This window comes from Phyllobates terribilis, unplaced genomic scaffold (assembly GCF_046119375.1).
Source record: "Phyllobates terribilis strain yellow unplaced genomic scaffold, ASM4611937v1 Scaffold_11__3_contigs__length_659146591, whole genome shotgun sequence".
NCBI classification, from domain to species: Eukaryota; Metazoa; Chordata; class Amphibia; order Anura; family Dendrobatidae; genus Phyllobates; species Phyllobates terribilis.
This window is the reverse complement of record NW_027362771.1, coordinates 625,368,604-625,381,144: the sequence shown is the minus strand read 5'-3', so window position 1 is coordinate 625,381,144 and position 12,541 is coordinate 625,368,604.

Here is a 12,541-nt window from a genome sequence, read left to right as displayed (position 1 = left end):
CAGATCGATAAAGATGACCCAACTCGTGTTATCTGTAACATTTGTCAGCAAAAGCTAAGTAGAGGCCAAAAAATACATAGTTTGAGTACTTCATGCATGAACCGGCACATGGACATGAAGCATAAGTTGCAGTGGGAAGCTCAGTGTGCTACAATGCGGCCTAGCCGGCCGGGCCAACCACCGTCTGCCATATCTTGTGCATCCGCGGCCTCTTCATCCTCTGTGACTGGGGGGACAGCAGTCACACCTGTTTTGGGGCGCAGACCTGCCACCTCTTTACCCGCAACAGCCAGCGTGATTGGCAGGTCATCATTTTCTTTGGAGGTGGTAACACCAGCTGGTGTTGAGCGCTGTCCGACATCGATAGCACCACCTTTGGATCAAGGCAACCTAACATGTCCGCCTGCATCTTCCTCACAGACCGGCAGTTTGCCGGGGACACCCTTATCAACCCCGTCTAAGCACAATAGCCAGCCCTCGGTCCCTCAGATGTGGACAAGTAAAAGACCATTTCCTCCTAGCCATGAGAAAGCTAAGAGCTTGAATTTCACCATCTGCAAGCTCTTGGCTACAGAAATGCTGCCTTTCCGCCTGGTGGACACAGAGTATTTTCGAGACCTTATGTCCGTCGCAGTGCCCCAGTACCAGATGCCCAGTCGGCACTACTTCTCAAAGAAAGGTGTGCCTGCGCTCCACCAGCATGTCGCACACAACATCACCGCTTCTTTGAGAAACTCTGTGTGTGACAGGGTGCATTTCACCACAGACACTTGGACGAGTAGGCATGGACAGGGGCGTTACATGTCGCTGACTGGGCACTGGGTAACTATGGTGACAGCAGGACAAGGGGCTGCTGTCCAAGTCTTGCCGTCCCCACGAGTTGTGCGTCAATCCTCTTTATGTCAAAGTTCCTCCACTGCTTCTGCCTCCTCAACCTCCTCTCGGTCTTCCACCTGAACCCAAAGCCTGTCTGGTCATGCCACAAGCTTTCTAACTGCGCAGAAGGGATCCTGCACACCTCCTTACTATGCTGGCAGTAGGGCTCAACGTCATCAAGCGGTTTTTACATTGAAATGTCTGGGAAATGTGAGTCACACAGCTGAGGAGTTGTGGTCAGCTCTGGAGAACCAATTTCATGAATGGTTGTCTCCACTGGACCTGAAACCAGGGAAGGCCGTGTGCGACAATGCTGCAAACCTGGGTGCGGCCCTTCGCCGGGGCAATGTCACACACGTGCCTTGTATGGCTCACGTGTTGAACCTGGTTGTCCAGCAATTTTTAGCCCACTATCCCAGACTAGATGGCCTTCTGCAGAGGGCACGGTCGCTGTGTGCTCACTTCCGCCGTTCGCATCACGCAGCTCAGCGACTTACATCTCTACAGAAGTCGTTGGGCCTGCCACTTCACCGGCTAAAATGCGATGTGCCTACCCGGTGGAATTCAACTCTGCACATGTTGCAGCGACTGTGGCAGCTCCGACAAGCCCTGACGTATAGCCTGGACCAACGAGATTCAGAGATGGGGCAAATCACGCTGGAGGAGTGGTCTCAGATCAGGGACCTATGCACCCTTCTGCACAGTTTTGAAATGGCGACGAAGATGTTTAGTGCTGACGATGCCATTATCAGCATGACTATTCTGGTGATTTACATGCTGGAGCACATGTTAAACAGAATTCGGAGTCAGGTGGTGGCACAAGAGGAGGTGGAGGAAGTAGAGGAGGAGGAGTTGTATGCGGAAGGGCTAACATCTTCAAGGTCCAGACGGTCGGCAGCACCAAGGCGGCAGGCATGTGAGGGTGGGGGAGATGGTTTTACCAGGGCGCATGGTAGCAGCCAAACTAGTGAGGAAGGTGCAGGAGCCCAGGAAGAAGTGGAGGACGAACTGATGGAAGACTCATCAGATGAGGGAGACCTTGATCACATTTCTGTTGTGCGAGGTTGGGGGGAGAGGACAGAGGAAGGAAGCATGATTGTTACCTCGCCACCAACACAACAGGGACTTGGTGCTCCTGGATGCGCAACACACATGAGTGCCTTCTTGCTGCACTACCTGCAACATGACCCTCGAATTGTGAGAATTAGAAATAATCCTGACTACTGGGTTGCCACACTGTTAGATCCCCGGTACAAAAGTAAATTTGCAGAAATTATTCCTGCCATAGAAAGGGATGCACGCATGCAGGAGTATCAGCAGAGACTGTTGCAGAATCTTACATGTGCTTTTCCACAAAATACCAGTGGTGCACGTAGTGAATCTCACAGTTCCAACTTGCCAACCGTGGGACCGTCAAGTGTTCAGCACTCAAACCGTAACAGAACCACAGTATCTGCTGGTAACGTCAATTTTGCGGAATCATTTCACCACTTTTTTAGCCCATCCTTTGCAAGGCCACAGGAGACAAGAAGTCTGACACATAGTCAACGCCTAGAGACGATGGTACAGGAGTATCTCCAAGTAAACATTGAAGCCACGACTGTGTCACTGGACCCTTGCTCTTTTTGGGCTTCCAATCTGGATAAATGGCCGGAGCTAGCCACTTACGCCTTGGAGATCTTGTCATGCCCCGCAGCCAGCGTTCTGTCTGAACGTGTGTTCAGCGTTGCTGGTGGTGTGCTGACAGATAAGCGCACGCGGCTCTCCACTGATAATATAGACAGACTCACGTTCATAAAGATGAACAAATCATGGATCCGAAACGACTTTTCTACCCCTGTGTCATCCTGGGGAGAGTAAAAGCTTGATGATTGGTTAAAATCACCCTACCAACCGTTTTAAGCTTTCAAATTACTAATCATGTTTATCTGTATCTTGGCTGGAAAATAATTTGGGCTTTGTAGCAGTGTGCAGCACTGATTCTATTAGGCCATCTATAATAAGCTCCACCAGATTTAAAATTACTAATCATGTTTATCTGTATCTTGACTGGAAAATAATTTGGGCTTTGTAGCAGTGTGCAGCACTGATCCTATTAGGCCATCTATACTAAAGCTTCACCAGATTTAAAATTAATAATAATTTTTAGCTGCATCTAGCCCGGAAAATAATTTTGGTGCTCCGAGATGCGCAAGACACATAAGTGCCTTCTTGCTGCACTACCTGCAGCATGACCCTCATATTGTCAGAATTCGAAGTAATCATGACTACTGGGTTGCCACACTCTTAGATCCCCCAAACTTTTCGATCAACTTTTTCATTTTAATAAAGACCAAAAAAATGGTCATTTTTGAAATTATAAGCATTAGCAGGTTGTTAGAAACTGAAATCAAACAGTTTTCAACTCAAAACTTTATTCTAGGTGATGCTACATTTTCACATAGGACCCTTTGTTCGAAAGGAGCTTCTGAACTCTCTCGTCCATTGAATTTGTCAGGTTTTGGATGGTTTCTGCTTCAATTGTTTTGCATGAGGACAGAATAACCTCCCAGAGCTGTTGCTTAGATGTGAACTGCCTCCCGCCATCATAGACACTCCTTTTAATGATGCTCCAAAGGTTCTGAATGGGGTACAGGTCAGGGGAGCATGGGGGTCTCAACATAAGTTTGTCCCCTTTTATGCCCATATCAGCCAGAGATGCAGATGTTTTATGTGCAGCATGAGATGGTGCATTATCATGCAGAAAAATGATCTTGCTGTGAAATACACGGTTCTTCTTCTTGAACCATGGCAGAAAGTGCTGTTTGAGAAAATCCACATACATTTTGGAGTTCATCTTTAGCGCCTTCAGGGATCCTAAAGGGGCCGACAATCTCTCTCCCCATGATTCCAGCCCAAAACATTACTCCACCTCCTCCTTGTTGGCGCTGTAGCCGTGTTTGCGTGGGGTGTCCATCAACCAGCCATCCTCCACTCCATCCATCTGGACCATCGAGCGCTGCACGGCACTCATCCGTGAACAAAACAGTTTTGAAATCAGTCTTCATGTAATGTTTGGCCCACTGGAGCCGTTTCTGCTTGTGTGAAGTGGATAGAGGAGGTCGACAGGATGGCGTATGCACAGCTGAAAACCTCTGAAGGACCCTGCATCTTGTTGTTCGGGGGACGTTGGAGGCACAAGCAGCTTCAAAAACTTGTCTGCTGCTATGACAAGGCTTTTTTGCCGCTGCTTTTTCAACCTGACGTAATTGCCTGTAGGAAAGAGTCCTCAATTTGCCCTTATCAGCATTCACACGTGTGTACTGTCAATCAGCTACATACTTCTTGATTGCCAAGACACTTCATCCTGATCATCGCACAATGTTGATTGTAGTCATGCCTTGACCTAAACACTCCACAATTTGTTGCTTCTCAGCAGCCGACACATCCTTTTTCTTTCCCATTTTGGCAGAAAATGTAGGCTGCTTAATAATGTGAGACAGCATTCTTAAGTAGTCTTGCCTTTCATTGGACACACCTGCCAAACTAATCAGCACAGGTGTCTGCAATTGCTTACAGTGATATAAAGAGCCCTGACACACATCACCATCAATGAGTTTAACTGACAAACAAACAAATTCTTCCCTTATCACTCCTAAACACTTTTTGCATAATAATTTGGAACGCAGTGTACATGTGCTTTTCCACAAAACACCAGTGGTTCACATAGTGAATCTTACAGTTCTAACTTGCCAACCGTGGTCTGTATGGAGTTGTTCAATTAAGGGCCCAAAATTAAGATAACATAGATGGGAGAGGTCTCTATGAATAGGAATTCCTAAGTATTTGATACCCTGTGAGGGCCAGGCAAAGGGAAAGTTGGACTGGATGGAATCCTATATGGATTTGGGGAGGGAGACATCGAGGGCCTCAGACTTCGCTGCATTGATTTTAAAATTTGACCATGTAACAAAGTGATCTATTTCAGCCATAACAGCATGGATGGATATATGTGATTGAGTGATATATACTAGGACATCATCAGCAAATAGAGAGCACTTGTACTCGGTGCCTCCCACCTCAATCCACCTAATATTGGGGTTATGGCGAATTGATGAGAGCAGGTGCTCCGTCACTAGGATGTATAAGAGAGGGGACAGAGGACATCCCTGTTTTGTCCCATTGGTGATTGTGAAAGGTGATGAAAATGTTCTGATGCACCCCCTGGGCCTTGGGACACCGGGAGCCGGACCCTTTTTGGTGGATGCTGGTGGTTGTAGTCTTCGTGGCGGCGACCCGGTTCCATGGCTCAGGGTGGTCAAAACAGTGGCGGAACTATTTATGTGGTTTTGATGTTTAAATGTCCGACTACGCCACCCGTGGATTGCGGTCAGAGTGAACCGCCGCTGCAGGGCAGACCGCTGAGGCTGGTGTTGTGGGTGCAGCAGAGCGTAGCATAACTCCCCACGGGAGGAGTATAGCCTCAGGGCAGTGTATGCGGAGGATGGGGGTGATGGTGCAGGGCAGCAGCAGTAACGACACGGAGTCAGTGATGCAGTCCAGGGCCTTTACTCACAGTTCTTATTATCCAGACCACGTCTGCAGGTAACGGCTGCCCACGTCGTACTGTGCTCACCAGGTGAGGGGCTCAGACAACTTCCAGATAACTTTGGAGCGCTTCACAGGACCCCCTTTGTGTGTCCTTTGTCTGGCCTTTCTTACCAACCCTTCTGTCCGGCTGCCTCGGGCCTCCTCTTGGTAAACTTGGCGCCAGTTTCCCTGACCCTATGTGGTGCCTTCCTAGCGGGTGTAGCGAGGGGCTGCGCCACATAAAATGTCACAGCCTCCGGTTTCTAGCTGAGGGTCGTTTCCTGCCTCCACTAGTTTCTGGGACCGGTCTCCCCCTTTGGCCTGACCCCTCCACGCAGGTGGATTCGGGCGTGCGGTGGCGACTCGCCCGTCCGCACCCCTGGGATCCCTTCATTCCTCATTCCTGGAGCCTTCTCCGCTCCTCTTCCTTCCTTCTCCCTCTTCCAGGCCTGGGCCTCTGTTACTAGGCCCGCCTCCGGAGCAGAGCACATGCAGAGCCCCTGCTCCCTGCCACTTCTGCTCAGACTTCTCTGCACTGAACTAAGATGGTGCCCACCTTTTATACTCCCTTCTCAATGCACCCAGGAACTGCTTCCTCCCTGCTCCTGCACTACAGGGTTCCCCTTCCTCAGTGTTCCCTCCCCCCACTCCAGCCAGGGACAGGGACTGTCGTGCCCATCTCAGAGGCATATTGGTCGCCCTGCCCCACGGCAATGTGGTGTAATGCATGCAGGTGTCGGGTCCTGATCCACACTACATCCTTACCTGAGAGTGAGATATCACACCTCTGGGTGAGGTGCAATACCTCTGTAGCAACTGAGCCCTCAGGGTGCTACAGTTCCATTTATCTTCAGCCTAGGTGACGTATTGTGATACAGGGCCGTGATTTTGGCTATTAAAGGGTCCCCTAGACCCCTACCCCAAGCTTTTTAAGAGAATCATATATGGCGTGCCAGGAGACTCTATGGAATGCTTTCTCAGCATCCAACGAGAGTATCTAATTACAAATTTTTAACTGCATCTAGCCCAGGAAATACTTTGTGCCTAGTAGCAGTGTCTGCTAGTCAGCGGATTATCCCGGCTGTTAAGCAAGCTACACCACCTGTAGTTTAGACACTTAATTTTTTCAAAGGAAATGCTTCGGGACCATGGGATACTCAGTGAAGAGCATCAGGAGGCACCCCACGGCATAGGGGCTGGGACTGGCAGTAGGATGCCTTGCGGTGGACAGCCGAGCTCGATCCTTATAAAAGCTTTTTAACTGCAGCAGCTTTAGTGGACGCTACTGGAGCTGGAATTACGCGGCTGCTGGCATGAGACTTGCCCTCCAATAGATCCTTGTAAATGGATTTAAAGTGTATTCATTCAAATTAGAGAGACAATTTAAATTAAAAAGCTTAGAGCTGCCTCCACCAGAGGGGGGCTCGCTCGACCCACCAGCGGACAGGCACCAGTATTGGGAGAGGGGGGCTGGCCATCAGGGTTCACCGCGGCTCTGGCACAAACCCGGCGACACGGAGGTGGCACGGGCAGGAGCGGACTGGCCGTGTCGGCTTCTCACTTTTTGGATTTTAGAAGGGCATGACATGCCTATATCTGTGTCTCCCCCTCCTTTTACTCCTCCACCTCTTTTATTTTCGCATGACTATATGTACTTGTCACTTTTCCATGTGTTAGTTATGTCTTCTGAGCAGTTTGTCAGCTTTTGGACACCTTTGAAGGTGTTTTCTATGTGTTTCTATGTGTTTTTGTTTGCCTGCCATTGGTTTTAACGGTGTTCGAAGGTGTTCGACGAACAGTTCGACGAACAGTTCGGCGAACACACGGGTGTTCGACGAACCGAACCGAACTCGAACACTACGGGGGTGGCTCAACACTAATTATGAAGTCTGAAGACTGCCAACAAATTTTACAGCATAATGTAGGGCCCAGTGTGAGAAAGCTGGGTCTCCCTCAGAGGTCATGGGTCTTCCTGAAGGACAATGACCCAAAACACACTTCCAAAAGCACTATAAAATGGTTTGAGAGAAAGCACTGGAGACTTCTAAGGTGTCCAGCAATGAGTCCAGACCTGAATGATTTGATTTTTGCTTCATTCTCTTTTGTGTTTTTTCCTTGCAAGCAAATTAAATGAAGATAATAATACCAAAGAATTTGTGATGGTAATCATTTTCAGGAAGAAACTGAGTATTATCTGACAGAATTGCAGGGGTGCCAATATTTTTAGCCACCACTGTATGGTTGGAAGGAGCCACCATCTCAGTTAAGAGTTGTATAACCCAGTCCTATTTTTACTGTGTTATAGGGTGTGTAGAATGTCATCTCCTCACAGTCATGGCTTATGACCGGTACTTGGCCATTTGTTATCCTCTTCACTACAATACCATCATGGACATTAGACTTCAGAATTTCTTTGTCATCTATTGTTGGATTTTTGTCTTGCTATTGACCCAAATCACTCTAAATTTTCTTTGTCAACTTTTTTTCTCTGGCCCAAATGTGATTAACCATTTTTTCTGTCATATCGTTCCATTTACCAGTTTTCCCTCTCTGCAAGCTCAATCTCCAATTTTCAGTTGTCTTTGACCTAGTTGTACCATACTAGCTGCTAAAATGTCTCCCACTGATAGCATACACAGACATGAGGATCACACTCTCCTATTTTTATGTAGTTCATGTTCAAAAGCAGCAGTAGCATGGAAGACAATACGTATCACTACTGAGTAGTCTAGCTCTGAATCCAGAACTGGGGTGAGAAAAAACACTTAAGGTAATTGCACAAATTTATGAAATGCAATGCAAAAAAAAAATTCTCTTTCATTTATTATTAGTGTTGAGCATTCCGATACTGAAATATCGGGTATCGGCCGATATTCGCGGTATCGGAATTCCGATACTTAATTCCGATACTTTTGCAATATCGTATACCGGAATCGGCATTTCCCATAATGCAATGAGCCAGTTTCATTTTATTCAGCCAATGAGAATCCTAAGAAGTGTGGGCACATCCTGTTAGGCATGTAGGCATCTTAACTAATGGCATGGCTGTGATTGGCTGCTGAAATGATGTCATGATGCACTATAAAAGCCGCCGCCGCCATTTTGAGCTCACTCTGCTGTGAATTCAGTTAGGGATAGGACGCTGTTGTTCTGAGGGACAGTTTTAGCTACCTATTTGGTCTATTCTGCTTTACCCAAGCTACTTTATAAATCGCTGTGCCTTGCAGCGCTAGTGCACAGTTCTCTGTGCTGTTCACCACTGTTTGCAAGGTCTGTGTGTGTGAGTACAGCTCACCCTGTAGTGTGTGCTTCAACCACATCAGGTTGTAGTGCACTCAGTGTGTGTCACTGCCTCATACATTGTCCTTTTTTGCCAATTCATAATTTTTCCTGATATCTCCTATTAGTGTGGTGGTTCCATCCGTATTCAGCTAAATTGGTTCCAAACACACTATATAGGAGTAGATAGAGAAATTTTTTTGGTCTTGCAGCGCTAGTGCACAGTGCTCTGCATCTGCACTGTTCACCGCTGTCTGCAAGATCTGTGTGTGTGAGTGTAGCTCACCCTGTAGTTTGTGCTTCAGCCACGTCTGGTTGTAGTGCACTCAGTGTGTGTCACTGCCTCATACATTGTCCTTTTTTGCCAATTCATAATTTTTCCTGATTTCTCCTATTAGTGTGTTGGTTCCATCCGTATTCAGCTAAATTGGTTCCAAACACACTATATAGAAGTAGTTAGAGGTGCCTTTTTGCAGCATTGGGCCCTGCAGCCCCAGCCAGATTAGTATTAGCCTATCTTTTGTAGCCTCATCTATTGCATTGTAGGTTACCTTCCTACATTGTAATAGCTACAAAAAGTTTGTGATACTATTGGTATTACATCTTTAGGCACATCCAGTGTCTTTTTGTGACAAAAAACCTAAATAAAGTTCACCAAATACTCCACTTTACAGTTGTGTAGGCCACATTAGCTCATATTAAAGTCTAGTCCACACTTTATAAAATTAGTGTTTCTTATAACTGTTAGCAGCTGTTGAGGAATAAGCACACTAAGCCCTTAGTACTTTTCTGCCTATCTTTATCAGTCTACCAAGATGAAGAAGGCAGGGAGTAAGGCATGTGGTCGTGGGCGTGGGCGTGGAATTTCTGCAGGGAGAGGACGTGAGGATTCTGTGCCTGCAGGGAGAGGACGTGGGGATTCTGTGCCTGCTGCAGGCACCAGTGACTCAGCATCCCCCAGTTTTACCAGGGAACAGTCCTTTATGCGCAGCTTTGTAGGAGCTAGCCGTACCCCACTGCTGCGGGAGGACCAAATTGAAGCCGTTGTCGGATGGATGGCAGCTAACGCATCGACTTCAATTAGTTCCAGATCCTCTCAGGTCCTGAGCACTGAAGAGCACCCATCTGTCTCTTCACCACCTGCCAAATTGCCAAGGCAGTCAGAGAGCCCTGGACAGGAGCCATCTCTACTTCTGTTCTCTGAATCCCTTGGCTTGGAAAGAGGGGGCCAGCAAAGCAGAATTCAAAAATTTGAAGAAGAGGTAGTATACAGTGATGCGCAACCGTTTTGTCTCTCTGAATCTGAAGAGGCGGGTGGGCCAGTGCCTATGGTCAGCAGCACACCTCAGTACGCATCTGATGATGAGACTCAGGTGCCACTTTCTGGTGCGTACTGTGCTGTCGAGACTACCCAGGAGAAGCAGTTGTTTGAAGAGGGTGGTGTAGATGATGAGGTCCTTGACCCATCATGGCGTGAGGGACAGGAAGGTGGTGGGAGCAGCTCTGAGGAAGAGATTCCCTGAACAGCCCAAAAAGGAGGGAGAGGGAGGGGGCAGACTTGGTTGCCTGTAGCCTCCACTTCGGCACCCATTAGGAGCATGGCTCTTCCAAAATCCAAAGCGGGCGCTCCCAAGGCTTGCAGTGCCTGGTCCTTTTTTGACACAGTTGCAGATGACATTTGCTTTGTCAAATGCAAGCTGTGTAATCAGAAGGTGAAAAGAGGGAAAAGTGTCAGCAACCTCAATACCACAAATATGTGGAAACATGTGCGGACCAAGCACGTGGTGGAGTTACAAAAACACACTGCAGACCTAGGCCAACCTACAGCGCCACCTACCACCTCTTCAGCTCGTGTTGTAGCCTCTTCCTCCAGCTCACACACAGCTGGTTCGGCTTCCTCACAGGATCGCCATGGAAGAAACTCTGGCACTGTTGTACAGAGACACAGTGTAATTCCACCCACAGCACCACTTTCCCAGTCATCCTCACACTCCCAGGCCAGTCTACAGCCATTGTTAGCACAGGCATGGGAGAAAAGGCGCCCATACCACCCCCGAGCACAGGCACTGAATGCTGGCATTGCAAAACTACTGGCCCTTGAAATGCTATCATTCAGGCTGGTGGAGACTGACACCTTCCGTAACTTGATGGCATTGGCAGTCCCACAATACAACGTGCCCAGCCGCTTTTATTTCAGCAGGCAAGCCGTCCCTGCCCTGCAACAGCATGTGGAGGGAAAAATTAAACATGCGCTACAAAACGCCGTCAGTAGCAAGGTCCTCCTGACCACCGATGCGTGGAGCAGTAAGCATGGACAGGGATGATACCTTTCCTTCACTGCCCATTGGGTAAATGTTGTGGAGCCGGGTACAGATCTTGAGAGTGGCGCTGTACGTGTTCTGCCAACTCCAAGGATTGCAGGAATCCAGTCTGTACACATTGACTCCTCCTCATACTCCAGTTCCTCTGAATCAGCGCTGCAGGAGCCGTCACGGTCTACCTCCACATCGACCCGTGAACGGTTACCTGTTATGATGATCGATATGAGCACAGCCGTGGTCAAACGTCAACAGGCCATATTAAAATTAATTTATTTGGGGAATCAAAGCCACACAGTGCAGTAGCTCTGGAATGCCATCAAGCAGCAGAGAGATGTGTGGTTTGTGCCAGCGAATCTCCAGCCAGGCATTGTAGTGTGTGACAATGGCCTAAATCTGGTGGCAGCTCTGGGCCTAGGCAACCTCACTCACATCCCATGTCTAGCACATGTGCTCAACTCGGTCATGCAGAGTTTTTTGAGGGACTATCCGGATCTTGATGCACTGCTTCACAAGGTCCACATAGAGTGCGCTCACTTGCGGCGTTCCAGCAACCCAAGATCACACATTGCAGTTCTGCAGCGCCGATTACGTCTTCCGGAACATCGCATCATATCTGACCTACCCACCAGGTGGAATTCAACGTTACATATGTTGGAGAGGTTGTGTGAGCAGCAGGCAGCAGTAATGGAGTACCAGCTGCAGCAGGCGCAAACAAGTCGCAGTGCGCGCCGTTCACACTTCATCACCACTGAGTGGGCCTCTATGAAGGACATTTGCCACGTTTTGCGTGCCTTCGATTATTCCACGCGGATGGCGAGTGCAGATGATGCACTAGTCAGCATGACTATCCCCCTTATCTGCCTGCTTGAAAAAACACTGCAAGCACTAAGGGACGAGGTTTTGGAAGAGGTGGAGGATGAGGAGTCACAAATGCCATCTGCTTCTCTACAGTCTGCGCAACGTGGTTCCTCACAAAGGCCTAGGCAGGGGACACTTTGTGAGGAGGATGAAGAGGAGTCAATGAATGTGGAAGACATCTGTCCAGAGGAGGGAGGTACACAATGCTCTAGTAGTCAGTATCTAGAGCGAGGGTGGGGTGATGCAGAGCAGGCAGAGATCACGCCTCAAGCAGGGGACAGCGTTTCTTGGCCAGTTGGCAGTCTGCAGCACATGGTTGATTTCATGCTGCAGTGCCTGAGAAACGACCGCCGCATCGCCCACATTCTCAACACGGCTGATTATTGGGTGTCCACCCTCCTAGATCCTCGCTACCGGGACAACTTACAAAGCCTCATAACACCGTTGAACCGGGGGCGTAAAATGCGGGAGTACCAAGACGCACTGGGGCATTCCATCATGTTCTCCATTCCAACCGAGAGCAGTGCTGCTAGTGCTTTACAAAGCAGCTCAGTGCGTCGAGGCAGTGGAGGAAGCTCTGCACAAAGAGGGAGCAGAAGCATCGCCTCAGCACTAGGCAAGACCAGTATGGCCGAAAT